Consider the following 19883-nt stretch of genomic DNA (forward strand, 5'->3'; position numbering starts at 1 on the left):
TTTATAGATCCAGAATGCTGGAAATTTTTCTAAAGATTGTATGGTGTGTGTTAGATTTTCAATGTATTCATATACACACTTTAGCAATTTTCTCAGAGTTTTCAATTTTTTTTAATCATAACTGGTGAAAAATGGAACGTATGTGTGTGGTACATTGGTCATATTTGTGAAATGATACAGTCAGAAAAATTCATTGCAATTCTTGAATTGAAAAGATATTTAAGGCTTCTTGCACACCAAGACGTTGTGTTAGGTGCCACGTTAAGGTCGCATAACGTGCACCTAACACAACGTATGGTGCTGCAAAAGCCGACGGTAGAGTGAGCCGCGTTCGGCGGCTCGATTCCTATAATGTCTCCCAGAGTGGCGCTGATTGGCCAGCGGGACCACGTGATGCGGAGCGAGACACTCCGCATCACGTGGTCCCGCCGGCCAATCAGCTGCCGCCAGTGCAGTGAATATTAAGTAGCCATGTGCGCGGCTACTGTAGCTGGCTCTCCCCGCCTCCTCTCCGCCCCCCACTGCGCATGTGCAAACAGTCTAACGCGGCTATAGCCGCTCCAACGCCGTAGCATGCTGCACTTTGCACTGAACGTGCAGCATTACATGTAACGCAACGTGGGCTGTGTGAACAGCCCACTTGTGTTACATTGCTGTGCGTTGGGGGAGCGTTACAGGCGCACTAACGTGCGCCTGTAACGTCTTGGTGTGTAAGCAGCCTAAAAAATGGTATGGTGTGCAGCCACCTTAAGATAGAACATCACACTTTACTATTGTTATGGGCAACAGAATAACTAAAGGGTCCCATACACTCAGCCGATTTTTGGCCGATCGATGGATCAAAATCAATCGATCTATTGGTCGATTGCAAATCGATTAACCAATCGATCGATTTGCGGCCAATTTCGATCGATTTCAAATGATCTGGCAGGCTGGAAAATCTAGGTCGATCTGTTGAGATTGCTTATCATTTTGCATTGGCCCTAATGGAAATCTGATGGCAAAAAAATGCCATCAAATCAATTTTCAATAGATTTCAAACTGAAATCTATTGGAAATCTGTTCCTAGTAAAAAATGTTCCTAAACACATCAGATAGATCAGAAATCCATCTTATGATCTATTTGCTGCTAATCTAACGAGTGTATGGCCACCTTAACAGTGTTACTGTTATTGCAAGTACTATAGTTCATAAAGCAGGCGGACAGATGAAATCCAGCTGACACAAGAGGATGAGTAAAATACACACAGCCTTTGTTGCTCGCAAAAAAAAGAAAATATTTCCCAATGAATGAAGAAACATAAGGTCACAATGCCCATTTCTTAATCCTTCTAGTTCATGACCTGAAGAAAACCAAGGGGCACTGCAGTCTGAGGTGTCCCATTATATGTGTCCGCTCACCAGGATCACAGTAACCAGGTGGCTAGGTAGTGGATGACAATGGAACAATCACATCTTTCACTGCTCCCTGACTTCTCTCACACCCTTTTCTTTATGACCAGATAAGTCCCTCTAGATTCACTAGTGAAATGGAAAGGACAGCCGTTACATCACCATAGATCAGTGTGATATCATCTGGAATTACTACTAGAAAGGTTTGATGACAAAAGAGATATCGTTCAAGCCCATTATCTTTAATAATTAACAACTTCCAGGGCACTGTACAGATTAGGGAACCCATATGGGACACTGATGATAATGATAAAACCATTTCAGTTTTATTCAGTTGGAATCAGAGTAGGGTAGGATTTGTTTTTCTGTGAACAGATCATTTTTACAGAGTCCATGTAGTTTTAGAGATGAATAAAATAATAGAAAAAATAATCATTTTCACATGATTTACTAAATCATCTTAGAAACAGTTTTTTTTAACCCTCTAACACATATGAACAAATATCACTTGAATGTAATTACAAATAGATATACTGGTGGAAAACTGCCCCAAGATCACTTAAATATAAATAATATGTAAATCTAAGTAACAGGTATACAATGTAAGCATACAGTAATATAGAAAGAACACAAACCATTAATGAAGTGGCATTTAACAAGTAAAAACTAAATACAATTCCACATTCAAAGTTAGCAGTAACCAACTAAGACAAATAAATAGACGTTATTCAAGTATACTACAAGTACAAAAAATAAATTCTCCCAACCTGACTCATTCTTCTTCCCCACTAATTTATTTCCCAAGTTCTACTTATCTCCATTTTTGTTTTTAAATATTTTTTTGCAATTATTTCTATGTTATCTTTCTAGTACTGGTAGCCTTTACACTGTCTGTAGTCTGTTGCAACCTTAACCACTTGAGCACCGCACTGTTAAACCCCCCTAAAGACCAGGCCATTTTTCTCAAATTAAGCCACTGCAGCTTTAAGGCCTCGCTGCAGGGCCGTCCAACTTAGCACACAAGTGATTCCCCCCCTTTTCTCCCCACCAACAGAGATTTCTGTTGGTGTAGTCTGATCGCTCCCCCAATGTTAATTTTTTTTTGCAAATATTTGTTTTTTTTTTAAATAAAAATGTGAATTATTTTTTATCTTTGTGGTTCCCCCTCCCTCCCTCCCCCCACCAGCCAATCAGCATGATTGGCTGTCATAGGCTTCAGGTTATGACAGCCGATCACTTCTCTGCCTCTGGAGGGGACAACCGTGTCACACGGCTGTCCCCTGTACAGCGCTGCCTTAGATCGCAGCGATGTACCTAGTAAATAGACGGCGGTTTCGCCATCTAACAGTCTCCTAGCGGCCGCTGGGAGATTGAAGGCGAAGCTTCGCCATCCAAGCAGGGATGTGCGTGCATCGGCGCGTGTGATCACCAGCAAACCATACCCCAAGGACCTTATGCAGAACAGCGTTTGGTGGTCCTGGGGCAGCCACGCCCATCGGCATGATGCGGTCGGGAAGAAGTTAAAACCTCTTGGTCCTTTGAGTAGGTTGTTGACAATGAAATGTACCATGGTTTCTGGGAGGTGTCTAGTTACTAACTATTGGACAGTCTACAGGAATTTTTTTTTCCTATGTGCGTTATACATAATTACTTCTATTACCAAATTTACCTAGATTTCTATTTAGGCCTAAGGCCTTTCTATGGAAATTTTACCCAAACTTTTTTATTTGTTAATTACTACTTTAAAAAGATTTGTATGTCAATATATTATGCAGTAGACCATTCTACAGTGTTAACAGCGGTGTGTGGACCAGGGGAGTCAGAACGACCTTCCAGAGGAAACAAAAATGAGACAGGGACACCAGCAGCCCCTGATAGTGTAGTATATCAAGGCTATGAGCCAAGTAACAATAAAAAATATACTCACAAGTGTGGGTTGCAAGACTCGTAACCACAGTATTAAAGCCAGTAAGGAAAACCAGTCCTCACTTCAACTCTTGTCTATATGATGTCACAGGTCGCACTCCAGAAGAAGATAGGGTTTAGGGGTAAAAAGCCTGTAACACTAACCCGTTCCTGGGGGCTTTTGTAATTAACACTTGGAGGAAGGCTGTCTTACCTCTATGAAGAAGGAGATAGCTTTTAAAAGTAAATTTATTAAATAGAAAATCAGACAGTTAACGCGTTTTGTGGATCACAGTCCACTTCATTAGATCAGTAAGAAAAGTGTCTGAAATAAACATTGACACTCCTCAAGATGCAAGGTAAAAGACATACGTAACATACATAAAGCATAAAAATATACAAAGTACCATCAAAATACATAATACCATTAAGATGACCTAAGAAAACCATGAAATATCTTGCCATGCATAAACATGGGTTGGTAATTAAGGTTTGCTAGTAAAAAAATGTATAAACATTTTAAAAAATATGAAAAATACATTTAAAAATATGACATTTGTTGCTATGCGTAAACATGGGTTACTAATAAAGGCTTGATAGTAAAAAATATATAAATATTTATAAAAAAAAATTAAAGAAATTAAAAAATAAAAAAATCAGTAAAATATATGATGATTATAAATATAATGTAATAAATGGAGTACAGACAAAAAAAGGAAGACATTTCAAGGCTCCTTTGTGGGAACTAATAGCAATTCATATGTAAAAGCAAAGGATCTCACATAAAATGATAGGCAGCATGCCAGGCTAATAAAAAACAATAGTGTAAAAATATTAACAAACAAAACTTGCCCTTAAAGTAGGAGACCATTTTAGTAGATAATAAATAGAAGGCCCTCAAGCGACCAAGTAAAACAAAAATATTCAAAACTAAAATACGCATATCTCATGCACAAAACAAATAAAAACCAAGACCCACACTAATGCTGGACACAGGACGTCAAATATTACGTATAACATCCATTAGATAAAGGGACTCCTCCCTATGCCTAGCTAACTGCTGGGGCACCTACCTATGTCTACCTACCTATACAAGGGCACCTACCTATGCCTACCTACTTTCAATAAGATAATAAGGTTGTTGCTTCATTGTGGACAGACCAAATTTGATCAGCTGGACAGTCAATGTTGTTCTATCATTGAGCTACCACAGCCCGGCGACCATATGGGCTTGAAAACCGCCACGGCCTGCACTCTCGCCATGGTGCGCACTAGTGCAGCACTGCCGTCACTACACAAACAGCTAATTGCGGTGCGTTACACAGTGAGTTTGGTGTGTCAGCGTGAAGTAGTACTCTAATTACACTCCCTGATTGACGTATACACATGCAAGATGTTTGAAAGCACTTTAGTCCTGCAATTTAGCATTCAATGTGATTTCTGCCCCTAAAACGCTGCTTTACGTCAAATCCAGATTTTTCCCCAGGACTTTTGGCATCTATCCCACTCATCCATGCCCCCCTCCAGGTGTTAGACCCCCCCTTTTCCATCACTTTTGTGGCCAGCATAAATGTTTCTAGTTTTCAAAGTTCGCATCCCCATTGAAGTCTATTGCGGTTTGCGAAAGTTTGCGCGAACCGAACCTTTTGCGGACGTTCGCAAACCTAAAATCGGAGGTTCGGGCCATCTCTAGAAATCACTGGGCCCACCTGCAAAACTTTGGATGGGGCCCCCTGCACACTAAATAGGTCTACAAATCTTTGTCTACAAAACTTTGTATGATTTGTTATCAGTGGCTGAGCAGATGCAGTCATTAAAACAATTGTGCAGAAAGCAGATAGCTTTTTCTCTCCATGCCCTTAGTTGTCAGTCTCTCAGGATGTGGCCCCCAGTGGCGTCTTGACCCCCCTCGTGGCTGCATCCCTTGCAGGGTCTATTGTTACACCTCTGATAGTACCTCAAGAGATGGGGGACATGCACAAAGTAACTGTGATTAGGCATAGGAAGGAGATATGTATTTAATTACACTGCATGCTCCGCTGCCAACTCTGCACAGATGGGGAGACCCTGGATTGGAGAAAGGTGGGCAGAAAACAAAGTCTCTGGGCTGCAGAGGGAAGTCTCTGGATAGGAAATAATGGGCACTTCCATAGCAGTGCTTCATTGGACTGGGAAAAATTATTACTTTGGATTACTTGACATAGTCTTTTTCTGGTACATTTTTAAAAAAAAGTAATAATGATTAAAGATGTAATCTAGGCCTATTTCCTGCCAAGTCTAAAAAAATAGCGGTCTCTAAATCTAATTTAAATGGAGACACTATATGGGAAACTGCAGTGCCTCATCAAATATATCTGTTTAGTTGTGCCACAATGAAAACAAATCTAAACCTGGGCATAATTTACAGCAGAACAACATCTTTGATATAAGTCTAAGAACCTACACACCTACACACCTACACACCTACACACACACACACATACACACACACACACACACGCACACACACACACACGCACACACACACATACACACACCTACACACACCTACACACACCTACACACACCTACACACACCTACACACACCTACACACCTACACACCAACACACACACACACACAGGGATGCTCGGATGTGCCTCATCCACGAATTCGGAAATCCGCGTGGTTGCAAAAAAAAAATCCGCATTCGGCCCCGCCGCATGCGGATTTTCGTCCGCGTCCACGCAACCACGCGGATTTTTTCCCGTGAATGGCGTAATCACGCGCGGATTCACGCCCGGAGGCGGATTTTCTTTTAACGTTAATAACAAAGCCCCCATACATGCTACAGTCCCCCAAATAGCATGGATTATCGAGGTGATAAGGGGCAACATAACTTCAACATAAAAAATTCCCCCCAAAAATTTTTTTCTAGAGAAAATGGATTTTAAAGTGAAATCAACACTTTAAATGGGGCTATTAATTGGTAATAAGTGGTTTTAAAAAGGGATATATGCGTTAAGCAGTCAAAGAGGTGAAGGCGAGTTCCAATGGCACTTGGCGGCGAAGGTACCGCTGGAGGAGGATGAGTGGCTGACGGCAAAAAGGCTCCAGAGAGGTTTTTGTAATTTTTTTTTTTTTTGCAGCAATTAGCAATGACATCGCAGCAGAGTTGTCAGTGGACACGGGCAGTGTGAACGCAGAGTGCAGTGGTGGTAGCGACTGAGTCAGGAGTAGGTCTATGCGGGCGGTCAGTTCAGCAGCACAGAAGGACCACGGCAACATACTGGTAGTAGTAGTAGCAGCACAGCGTCATAGTGCTGGCCAAAAAATTAAATGCACCCGGCGACCCGGGCAGTGTGAACGCAGAGTGTAGTAGCGACTGAGTCAGGAGGACAAAGCGGGCGGTCAGTTCAGCAGCAGCAGCACAGTAGTAGTAGCACAGCGTCATAGTGCTGGCCAAAAAATTAAATGCACCCGGCGACCCGGGCAGTGTGAACGCAGAGTGTAGTAGCGACTGAGTCAGGAGGACAAAGCGGGCGGTCAGTTCAGCAGCAGCAGCACAGTAGTAGTAGCACAGCGTCATAGTGCTGGCCAAAAAATTAAATGCACCCGGCGACCCGGGCAGTGTGAACGCAGAGTGTAGTAGCGACTGAGTCAGGAGGACAAAGCGGGCGGTCAGTTCAGCAGCAGCAGCACAGTAGTAGTAGCACAGCGTCATAGTGCTGGCCAAAAAATTAAATGCACCCGGCGACCCGGGCAGTGTGAACGCAGAGTGTAGTAGCGACTGAGTCAGGAGGACAAAGCGGGCGGTCAGTTCAGCAGCTCAGAAGGAGGACCATGGCAACTTACTGGTAGTAGTACCATAACACCAAAAAATTAACCAAGGTAGGCACTAGGCAGGTAGTAAATGTCTTTATAAAGGCAGGCATAGTTAACAACAGCACATGCAGCAGCCACTTCATGTCCCCCTGTGTCCGACAATAGGGGCCAGGAACTCACCTTCCACCCAAGCCTGGTTGATTTTCAGGAAGGTGAGTTTGTCCACAGAGGCGTGGGAGAGCCGAGAGCGCTTCTCTGTGACCACGCCACCAGCCGCACTAAAGCATCTCTCTGAGAGGACACTGGAAGGAGGGCAGGATAGGAGTTCCAGGGCGTACTGGGAAAGCTCGCTCCAGATGTCCAGTCTCTTGACCCAGTACTCCAAGGGGTCCACGGGGCTGTCGGTGTCATTGAGCCCGCTGGATGACCCCATATAGTCAGACACCATGGTGGTCAGTCGTTGCTTGTGCTGGTTGGTGGTGGATGCTGTGGCGGGCACCTCTGTTCTGGGCTGCTGCACTGCATACAGGCTCTTGCTTAGGCTCTTCAGGTCTCCGGGGCGCCAGTTGCTGCTGCTGCTGCTGGTGGTTGTTGTTGTGCTGCTAGTGGCAATGGCAGGCACCTCTTGCTGGCTTGGCAGAGCAGTTACAGTGGGGGTGGAATGCTGGGGGAATGCTTCCAGTAGTCTGCGCACAAGGGCCTCCTTCAACTCCCTTGTGCGTTGCTCGGTGGTGGATGGCGTCATTAAGTCTCCCAGCTTCCCCTTCAGACGGGGATCAAGCATCAAGGTAATCCAGATGTCCTCCCTTGAACGCATCTGGATCACCCGGGGGTCCCTGCGAAGGCAGCGCAACATGTGCACAGCCATGGGAAACAAGTGGGCCCTGCCAGCAAGATCTTCCTCGTCCTCGCCATTGTCCCATAACGCATGCCTGTCCTCTTCCTGTGCCATGTCGTTGTCCTCCTCAAACCGCCATCCACGTACAATGCCTGCTGCACTCTGCTCCTCCTCCTCATTCAGGTTAGGGACCTCCAACTCTTCCACTACCTGCTGTGAGCCCTCCTCTGAGCTGGACTGTGCTGCCATCTGCTCCTGTTCTTCCAACTGCCTCAGGGCTTCATCCCCACGCTCAATTAAATTGTCCATTGCCTGCTCCAGTAGACAAACCAAGGGCACCCACTGGCACACAGAGGCCTGCTCCTCACTGACCATCTTGGTTGCCTCCAGGAAGGGACTCAGCACCAGGCATACTTGCTGCATCAGTGTCCACTGAGTGGCAGTAATCATGGGGACTTGCTGGTTGCTGGGGACACTTGGGTCTAGCATGTAGGCCCTAAGAGCCAGCCTGTGCTGACACAGCCGCTCCAACATGGCCAGAGTCGAATTCCAGCGAACTGGCATGTCGATGATCATCCGGTGTTGTGGCCTTCCATACTGCTGCTGTAAGGTGGACAAGAGTGCAGAGGCAGTGGCTGACAGGCGGAAAAAGCGTACCACCGCCCGGGCATCCTGCAGCAGCTCGCTCATCCCCTGGTAGGTGCGCAAGAAGCGCTGCACCACAAGATTGAGCACGTGGGCCAAGCAGGGGATGTGCTGGAGGTTTCCCTGCTGCACTGCTGCCACCAGGTTGGCCCCGTTATCGGCTGCCACATACCCCACTTCCAGGCCTCTGGGGGTCAGCCACCTCCGCTCCTGCTTCCTGAGGGCGGCCAGGACGTTGGTGGCCGTAAGCCTCTCCTTCCCCAGGGTCACCAATTTTAAAAGGGCTTGGCAGTGCCGAGGCTTGGCGCTGCTGCTGCCGAGGCGGGCTTGCTTTCCGGGTGCTGAGGGAGTGTCGTGACAGGACCCTTCTGCATCCCCCCTGATCCCGCGTGGTGGCACCACTAGCTGGGCTGATGCGCTCTTGTCCTCCCTCCCTTCCATCAGTGTCACCCAGTGGGCCGTAAAGGACAGGTAGCGACCTGTCCCAAATCTGCTACTCCACGAGTCCATGGTCACGTGGACCCGCTTGCCCACAGAGTAGTCCAGGGAACGGGCCACGTTTTCCACCGCAAACTTGTGGAGTGCTGGGATCGCGCTCCTGCTGAAATAGTGGCGACTGGGGACTTGCCACTCGGGGATGCCAAATTGGAGCAGCGTCTGCATGGCGCTCCCCTCCTGCACCAGGGAGTAGGGAAGCAGCTGTGATGCCATGGCCCGGGCCAGCAAGCCATTTAGTTTGTGGATCCGCCTGTGGCTTGGAGGCAGAGGCTTGGTCAGACCCTGAAAGGTGTCGCTCAGCAGGGTCTGACGACGCTGGGATGCAGGGGAGACAGAGGAGAGAGACGAACACTGGCTGCCAGCCTCAATGTCTGTGTCCTGAGCAGCCGAGGTGGAAGAGCGCTTGCGTGCTACTACTGCTGCTGCTGTGGGGGATTCACGACCCTGAGGGAGGGAGGATGCTGCTGCGCTGGTGGGCCTTCTGCTCTCAGGAACAACTGCCAGCAGTGCCTGCTTCCTCTTAAAGTCCGCATACTCGCGGCAGTGGCGGCTTCTCAGGTGGCCCTGGAGGGATGAGGTACCCATCTTGCTCAGACTTTTCCCACGGCTCAATCTTTTGCTGCATAACCTGCACACCGCATACCTTTTGTCATCAGTACATTCCTCAAAGCAATCCCACACTGGTGACTTTAATTTACTGCGGCCCCCACTAGCAGAGGGTGCAGCGGAGCAATGTGTGGTAGTAGTTGCCGGGGGTTGCACGGTGGTGGTGCCGGCTGAAGCAGTGTCCTGTCTACTTCCTCCACGCCCACTGCTGCCGATGCCCCTGCCCCTGCCTGACATATGGCGATATCCTTGCCTAGGCCGAGGTGACTCGTCATCCTGCTCTGACCATTCTTCCACGGACTCAGCAGGCTGCACATAGTTAGGGTCCACAACGTCGTCATCATCAGCAGCATCATCATAATCCAGCTCTTCCTCTGACTCCCCCGCCTCCTCTTCTGTCCCTACATCCCCAGACACAGACCCCTCTTCTTCATCACCAGAACTCAACAACGCTTGTGATTGTGGCCCGATCTCAATCTCTGCCACATCAGTCCCCAGTAAGTCCTGTGCTTCTTGCATCAGCAGGTTCCCAGATGCCGGACTGAGGGACAGAACGCTGTCATCCTGGGAGGGCTGCTGACCAGTGGGTGCTGGGGTGGATGTCACAACAAGCGTGGGATGTTGGCTGCTGCTGCTACTGCTTGGAGTGGTGCTCACAGTAGAGGTCTGGGAGGAAGTCATGATGTCCATGAGTACGTCAGGTTCCATTTGCTCAACCACCACACGGGGACCAGAAACTTTAAAATATTTGGACAATGGCGTCCGCTGACTCGGCCCAGGCTTTGCTGCCCCCTTTTCTGCTGCATCACGACCACGTACAGCTGGGCGTCCTCTCCCTGGACGTGGAGCAGTCCCAGAAGTGGCTGAGGCAATTGAACTCCCTTTCCTCTCACCCCGCGAAATCCTGCCAGACATGTTGCTAGTAATGAATCACTGGATGCAGTGGGCACAGTACAAGGTCACTGAAGGATGCAGTGGGCACAGCACAAGGTCACTGAAGGATGCAGTGGCCACAGTACAAGGTCACTGAAGGATGCAGTGGGCACAGCAGTGGGCACTGGATATACAACTAGGTCACTGAAGGATGCAGTGGCCACAGTACAAGGTCACTGAAGGATGCAGTGGGCACAGCAGTGGGCACTGGATATACAACTAGGTCACTGAAGGATGCAGTGGGCACAGTATAGGTCACTGAAGGATGCAGTGGGCACAGTACAAGGTCACTGAAGGATGCAGTGGGCACAGTACAAGGTCACTGAAGGATGCAGTGGGCACAGCAGTGGGCACTGGATATACAACTAGGTCACTGAAGGATGCAGTGGCCACAGTACAAGGTCACTGAAGGATGCAGTGGGCACAGCAGTGGGCACTGGATATACAACTAGGTCACTGAAGGATGCAGTGGCCACAGTACAAGGTCACTGAAGGATGCAGTGGGCACAGCAGTGGGCACTGGATATACAACTAGGTCACTGAAGGATGCAGTGGGCACACAAGGATGTCACACTGTGTAATGAGATGCTCATATGCCAGCGAGCGAGCGAGCAGTGGGCACTGGGCACGGCACAAGGTCACTGACAGAATAATTGAACAGCGCTGGCAGAGAGTGGCGGCGCCGGCGGTGTGACTGGCTGCCTGCAAATAGTACAAGTGTATAACTGTCACTGGAATATACAAGTGAACACTGCAGCTGCACTAACCTGCCTGCCTGCACTCTACACACAGATAATCCCCACTCCCACTACACTGCAGCACTGAACCTGCCTGCACAGCACTACACACAGTTAAATAATCACTAGACTCCCACACTCCCACTACACTACACTGACTACAACTAACTACAGCAATCACTCACTGACTAGCTAACTGTGTACAGTATAAGAGCAGTGTTAGCAAAAAAAACGCTTTGTTTTTAACACAATAAATGCACTTGCTCAAACAACAATGGCCTGGAGATAATCCTCTCAGCACCACAGTCTAGTAGCAAGGACAGAGCTTTTCCATCATGGCCGCCGCTTTATATTCAGGAGGGGAGGGCATAGCTCCCCTCCTGTGATTGGTTGCTAGGGCCTGGCTGGGGCACTCTGATTGGCCTGCAATGTGTCACTTCCGCATAGTTTGACGCATTTCCGCAAACCACGACTTCAGCCCCGGGTTTCACGAGCGTGAATGCGGATTTCTGTCCGCATTCACGCGAAGCCGAAGTAGATTTTCGTGGTTGAAAATCTATTCACGGCTTAGCGTGTCCGAGGCGGAATGCGTCAAAATGGTCGTGAATCCACGCGTAAGCGTGATCACGACCTGGCGGTGAGCACCACTACACACACACACACACACACACACACACACACACCTACACACACACACCTACACACCTACACACACACACCTACACACACACACCTACACACACACACCTACACACACCTACACACCTACACACACACACTATAAAGGAAGTGCCACCTGTTATAGATGCATTTCAATAGGTTTTGAGGTCCAAAATATCATGACATCCCCTGCTTTTGACTTTATTTTTTTATTCCTCCCACAAGTATAAAGCCTGATTACTTTTACTATTCAGGTCAGCTCTTCCAGTTCAAATGTGTTTTCTCATTCAGTTTGCCCTAGTGACAATCTTGTTTTCCCATTTCTTCCTCTCTTTCTAATTACAGAAACTGACTTATCTTATAAAAGCAATGGTCCCTGGGTTATATTGCTTCTCTGCACATTTCTTCATTAATCATCAAATATAATTAGCCTATCTTGCAATTAACTTTGAAAGAATAATTGTGTCAGGTAATGACTCTGTGGTAACAAAGTATTAAAAAAAAAAATCTAGAAAAGTGACAAGAGCGAAAACAAGCAATTTTGTCTTTGTCTGCATAATTCCGCATTTGCAAACAGCTCAAGCATATTTTATTTATCGGCCACTATTACTCTTCCATGTCTTTACACAATCTCTGGCCATACATTTAAAGGCATTCTGTCTTCCACTGATGATAGCTTTCTAATGTCATTTCCTTCCAGATAGAACATAAAGAAATACCATTACACTGGCACAGCAGGGAAATGTATTTTATTATTAAATCATTACCATTCTTTACAGATAACACCCAGGAAACTAATATATTGTTTTGACTGACGGCTTATATGATGATTATTTTTACTACTTAAAGTGAACCTGTAGCAAGTGTGCAATATGATGAAAATGCTGCAGCTCCCTCAAATCGCACCTTTTCAGACAATCATATGCTCTAACTTAGGCCATTTCCCCTTTGCCCTCTCATCTAGTTTAATTTACCAAATAACCTAAACATGCACTGCCTGTATGTATACTGCATACTTCCCCACAGTTTGTCCCCTTTTGTGTCTTGGAACTTGTTATTTATTTCATAGCTTGGACTCTCTTGTTCATTTTATACCTCATGTTACATCTGTCATAGTAATCACCAGTGTCCATATTTGGTGTATATCCTTGTCTGTATCATTATGTACCCCTTGTTTGTTTTCCTACTTTGTACAGAATATGTTGGCGCTTTATTAAGAAATAATAAAAATCAAAGTGTACCTTCGATAGAAGTACATGTCAATGGGACCAGCAGCTGCAGATATAAGTATAGAATCATAGGGAAAAATAAGATATTTAACATGAAGGTCAAAATTGGTTCCAAGCTTCTACCTTCTAGGTCTTCCTATTAGTCTTAAGGCCTGTACCTACCTTACGATTTTTCCGACAATTTTCCAGATGACTAGTGATTTTTTCAAGCAACGAGTGGTTGTTTCCGCTATCTCGCATTGTTGGTAGAGGTGCACTATCACGCAAACACCACACAATGATAACGACCATCATGGCGGTTCTTTAACCTGCTGAGCGGTCTGGACGAGCTCAGCTCGTCCAGTACCGCCGGAGCCTGCCGCTCAGGCCCTGCTGGGCCGATTTGGCTCAAATAAAAAGCAGCATACGCAGCCGGTACTTTGCCAGCCGCGTGTGCTACCTGATCGCCGCTGCAGTGCGGCGATCCGCCGCATGCAGCGCGGCGATCCGCCGCATGCAGCGTCGAAAGAGGGTCCCCCCAGCCGCCTGAGCCCAGCGTAGCCGGAACAAAAAGTTCCGGCCAGCGCTAAGGGCTGGATCGGAGGCGGCTGACGTCAGGACGTCGGCTGACGTCCATGACGTCACTCCGCTCGTCGCCATGGCGACGAGGTAAGCGAAACACGGAAGGCCGCTCATTGCGGCCTTCCGTGTTACTTCTGGCCGCCGGAGGCGTTCAGAAGAACGCCTCCGGAGCGTCCTCTAGTGGGCTTTTATGCAGCCAACTTTCAGTTGGCTGCATGAAATAGTTTTTTTTTATTAAAAAAAAACCCTCCCGCAGCCTCCCTGGCAATCTTAATAGAACGCCAGGCAGGTTAAGAACCCATATGAATCCTGCACAAAGTACTGCGATCGACTGAAGTCTTGTTCCCACCTGTTGTGTAATGGCGCATGACTTCACGCATACTCACCGTCCGGAAGATCGAGGAGGATGGATCGGGGGAGCGCTCGTCATCAGGGAGACGTCGCTGGATCCATCTTCCTGCATCGAAAGGTGAGTATGTAGCTTCATAATGATCAGTAGGTATGGTAAGTTGTTCATAAAGGGGTTGATTCAGTAAATGATAAAATTGCAGTGCTCACAGAGGATGGCAATTTACTTGTGCTTGATAGAGATGGACCGAACCTCCGATTTTCGGATCGCGAACCGCGATCGTGAACTTCTGCAAAAGTTCAGTTCGGGCGAACTTCCATGAACTGTAATAGACTTCAATGGGGAGGCGAACTTTGAAAACTAGAAACACTTATGCTGGCCACAAAAGTGAAGGAAAAGATGTTTCAAGGGGTCTAACATCTGAGTTTTTGTATGGAGGAGTGGGATAGATGCCAAAAGTCCCAGGGAAAAATCTGGATTTGACGCAAAGCAGCGTTTTAAGGGGAGAAATCACATTGAATGCTAAATTGCAGGCCTAAAGTGCTTTAAAACATCTTGGATGCGTATACATCAATCAGGGAATGTAATTAGAGTACTAAAGACACTCATATCGCCGTCGGTCATTGCTTCATTGTGACACGCAAGCCCCTTCACCGCGGCAAGGTAATGATCATGAAGAGGAATTGGCACATGCACATGCCTTTTGTTTTGTTGTTGCAGCTGCAGTGCAGCCAGAAAAATTAGGCAGGCATGTACACGCACCAGAAAAAGTAGTATAGCAGCCACTGCTAGCAGCGGCCTTAAAAATTCAGGAATCCACCTGGAGTCCTAGACCATGTTAGTGGTGGCGTAGAAGGAAGTCAAGCGGCCTGCGGGCAGATATGCTGTGCGGGGAGCAACTTAATCTTGGGGCAGGCAGCCAGTCACACTGCGTGCAGGCAGAGATGCTGTGTGTGGGGACTGACTTAGTCGTGGGGAAGGCAGTAGCCCCCCAGGATCCATGCCTCATTCATTTTGATAAAGGTGAGGTACTGAACACTTTTGTGACTTAGGCGACTTCTCTGCTCAGTGACAATGCCTCCAGCTGCGCTGAAGGTCCTTTCTGACAGGACACTTGAGGCAGGGCAAGACAGAAGTTGGATGGCAAATTGGGACAGCTCTGGCCACAGGTCAAGCCTGCACCCAGTAGTCCAAGGGTTCCTTGCTGCTCACAGTGTGTACATCTACACTTAAGGCCAGGTAGTTGGCTACCTGCTGGTCCAGGCGTTGGTGGAGGGTGGATCCGGAAGGGCTAAGGCGAGGCGTTGGACTAAAGAACGTCCGCATGTCCGACATCACCATGAGATCGCTGGAGCGTCCTGTCCTTGCCTGCGTGGGCATGGGAGAAGGAGGTTTACTGGCAGTGGTACCTAATTGCGTTGTGCTGTGACATCACTCTTAAATGCATTGTAAAGCATAGTTGCCAGCTTATTCCGCATGTGCTGCATCCTTTCTGCCTTCTGGTGATTTGGAAACATGTCCACCACTTTGTGCCTATACTGAGGGTCTAGTAGCGTGGCCACCCAGTAATTGTCATTTCACTTGAGTTTTTTTATATGGGGGTCCCTAAACAGGCTGGACAGCATGAAAGACGCCATCTGCACAAAGTTGGATCCAGACGTACTATCCATCTCCTCTTGCTCTTCCTCAGTGACGTCAGGTATGTCCTCCTCCTCCCCCCAGCCACAAACAATACCACGGGAACGTTGAGCAGCACAAGCCCCCTGCGACGCCTGCTGCGGTTGTTCTTCTACCACCGCCTCCTCCTCCAAAGAAACACCTTCCTCATCATCCGAGTCTGACTCCTCTTCCCCACATGACTCTTCCTCCTCCTCCTCCCCCCTCTTTGCTGCCTCAGGTGTTGAGGAAACATCTGGTTCTGATGAGAATTGACCCCACAATGCTTCCTCCCGTAACTGTTCCTGTTCACGCTTCTCCACAGCTTGATCCACCACTCTACGCATGGCACGCTCCAGGAAGTAAGCGTACGGGATCAAGTCACTGATGATGCCTTCACTGCGACTCACCAGGTTGGTCACCACTTCAAATGGCTGCATGAGCCTGCAGGCATTTTGCATGAGTGTTCAGTTGTTGGGCCAGAACATCCCCATCTCCCCAGACTGTGTCCTTCTACTGTAGTTGTAGAGGTGCTGGGTGACAGCTACCTCCTGTTCTAGCAGGTGAGAGAACATAAGGAGGGTCGAATTCCAGCGAGCCGGGCTATCGCAAATCAGGCATCTCACTGGCAACTTGTTTCTCCACTGAATATTGGCAAAGCGTGCCATAGCCGTGTAAGACCTCCTGAAATGCCCACACAACTTCCTGGCCTGCTTCAGGACGTCCTCTAATCCTGGGTACTTTGACACAAATCTTTGAATGACTAGATTCAGCACATGTGCCATGCAGGGTACATGTGTCAGGTTTCCCAAATTCAAAGCGGAAATGAGATTGCTGCCATTGTCACACACCACGTTGCTGATCTCCAGCTGGTGCGGGGTCAGCCACTGATCCCACCTGTTTGTTAAGAGCAGCCAGGAGAGCTGCTCCAGTGTGACTCTCTGCTTTGAGGCAAGACATGTCTAAGATGGCGTGACACAGTCGTACCTGGCATGCAGCATAGGCCCTGGGGAGCTGGGGCTGTGTAGCTAGAGAGGAGATCGCAGCACCAGTAGAGTTGAACTGCCACTCAGCCAAAGAGGAGGAGGATGACGACAGCGAAGAGGATATAGCAGGAGGACAGGAGGTGGCAGGAGGCCTGCCTGCAAGCCATGGAGGTGTCAGAAGTTGGTCCGCTGCACAGCCACGTACTCCCTGCTTGCCATCAGTCACCAGGTTGACCCAATGGGCTGTGTAAGTAATGTACCTGCCCTGACCATGCTTGGCAGACCAGGCATCCGGGGTCAGGTGGACCCTTGACCCAACGCTGTGTGCCAAAGATTACACCACTTGCCTCTCAACTTCACGGTACAGTTTGGGTATTGCCTTTTTTGAGAAATAATTGTGGCCTGGTATCTTTCACTGCGGTGTCCCAATGGCCACAAATTTACGGAAGGCCTTAGAGTCCACCACCTGGTATGGTAACAGCTGCCGAGCTAACAGTTCCGCCAAGCCAGCTGTCAGATGCCGGGCAGGGGGGTGACTGGCAGAAATTAGCTTCTTCCGCTCAAAGATTTCCTTCACAGACACCTGGCTGCTGTGGGCAGAGGAGCAGGAACCGCTGAAGGTCAGAGGCGGAGTGGAGGAGGGTGGCTGTAAAGGTGCAAGGGAGAAAGCGGCTGAAGATGCTGCACCTGAAGGAGGAAGAGGATAAGGAAGGTGGCTTTTATTTTGTATGCTGCTTTTCCTCTGGTGCTTTTCCCATTGCAGTGTGTGCCTTTTCTGCATGTGCCTTCGTAAGGCAGTTGTCCCTACGTGGGTGTTGGCCTTTCCACGGCTCAATTTTTGGAGGCAGAGAGAACAGATGGCATTGCTCTGATCTGAGGCAGACACACTAAAAAAATTCCAAACCACTGAGCCCCCCCCTGGAGTGATGGCACTATGGTGGCATCAGTAGCTGATGTTGAAGGGTGTGTTGGCTGGCTGTCCATAGGTGGCGATACATGGCGCTGGACACTGCTACCAGTTGTTTCTGATGACGAGCTCCCCCTGCTTCTTTCAGGAACTCTTCTCCTCCTACTTCTCTCTGACTTCCCCTCTGAACTGTCCCCCTGTTCATCTCCTCTATTGGGAACAAACGTGGCATCCGTATCATCGTCATCATCATAATCATCCTGTCCAGCTTTGCTTGCCTCAGACACCTCCAAAACTGCACCAACAGCAGGTACTTCATCCTCCTCCTCCTCACACGTTATATCCATAGTGTTGCCTAACTCAGACATATGAGGTGGTGGTGTAACTTGCTTAGCGCCTTCATCTGGTTGTAACAATAATGGCTGTGCATCAGGGATTTCCCCACCAAATAACTCCTGTGAACTGTCAAATACAGTGGATGTGGTGCTTGTAGTAGCACTGGTGGCTGCGGAAGATGAGGTGTTCGGTGTTAAATAGTCAACCACGTCCAGACAATCTTGGGAGTTGATGGGACGTGCCTTCTTCTGAGCACTGTACTTTGGTCCAGGGCCGCACGAAATCACATCAGCATGACTTCGCACAGACCTGCTGGGTGGCCTTCCTCTGGGTCTGCCTCTACCACTGCCTGTTTTGTCCATATCAGGGGGGGGGGGGGGGGGGTGAAGTGAAAGGTATGCACTGACTTGACTAATACAATGTGCAGTCACACAGGTGCAGTTAACGGGTATGCATGGTCTGGAGTGGTATATCACACTGCGTGCACTCACGTAGGTAGGTGGGTGCACTGAACACAACAGGTAGGTATATGCAGTGATGGGTATTACAAATGTGAACCTGTCACACACACGTACCGTGAACAGGTACAGTGACTGGTGGTATTAAATATCACACTTCGTGTGCTCACGTAGGTGGGTGGGTGCACTAAAGTGAACAACAGGTAGGTATATGCAGTGATGGGTATTACAATGTGCACCTGTCACACACAGACAGGAACCGGACAGGCACAGTGACACTGCGTGCGCTCACGTAGGTAGGTGGGTGCACTGTGAACAACAGGTAGGTATATGCAGTGATGGGTTTTACAATGTGCACCTGGCACAGTAGTAATTATACCACCAAGGGGCCAAAGGCCAGCTGCGACTGACTGACAGGGCTGTATATAATGCAACTGTGCCACACAAAAAGAAAAAAATATATATCACAAGAACAAGATTAGCTCTCAAAATAGCTGTTGAGGGGTGCTTTTTTAGCAATAAGAATCAGCAAGGAGCAAGCTAAGAAGCCTACAAGAGCCTAACTAAGCTTTCCCTATAGCTCTCTCTGCTCAGCAGCTCTCCCTTCTCTAATTACTGCAGGCACACAAGTGAAAAGCCTGACGCTGCCTGCCTTTTATAAAGGGGGGGTGGGGCTCCAGGAAGGAGTGTAGCCTGATTGGCTACAATGTGCCTGTTGACTGGGATGTAGAGGGTCAAAGTTGACCCTCATGATGCACTATTCGGGTGAAACGAACTACCGGAAAAGTTTGCGGTTGTCCGTGAACGCGAACCACCGAAGTTCGCCGGGAACCGTTCACCAGCGAACCGTTCGGGCCATCTCTAGTGCTTACACAACCAGCGTAATATCTGATTATTGTTTTCTGTATAAAAGGGGAATGCATGTAGAATGCATGTTGCGAAAACAGCATAATGCTAGTTTTATACATAACATGAATGGGGCTATGTGCGCAACAGTTGTTATGCTGGTTGCAGTAAACTTGCCATGCACTGTGACTGACAGCACTAGGTAAGGGGAAAGTAAGGACATGCTTATAAATAATAGTTTTAGCTATATGTATTCTTGCTTGGTCTGATTCATTGTTTGTATTTAAGAGTTACACAAGTTTAAGTTTGTTAGAGATAAATGATATAATTCACTTGAAATGTCAGAAATGTTATGGCAGATGTGAAACTTCATGATTCACAAAATGGTTCATTTAAAGGTGAAGCTGACAGACTTGTGCAATCATTTTAAGCCAGGTGGTAGAACAACTTGAGATATATTTTGCTGAATCAAAGAGAATGAAATGCTCAGTGAAAATATTACTGTTGCTTGTAGATGGGTAGGGCAAAGAGGTAAAA

The sequence above is a fragment of the Hyperolius riggenbachi genome, chromosome 3 (assembly GCF_040937935.1).
Source record: "Hyperolius riggenbachi isolate aHypRig1 chromosome 3, aHypRig1.pri, whole genome shotgun sequence".
In the NCBI taxonomy this organism is placed as follows: domain Eukaryota; kingdom Metazoa; phylum Chordata; class Amphibia; order Anura; family Hyperoliidae; genus Hyperolius; species Hyperolius riggenbachi.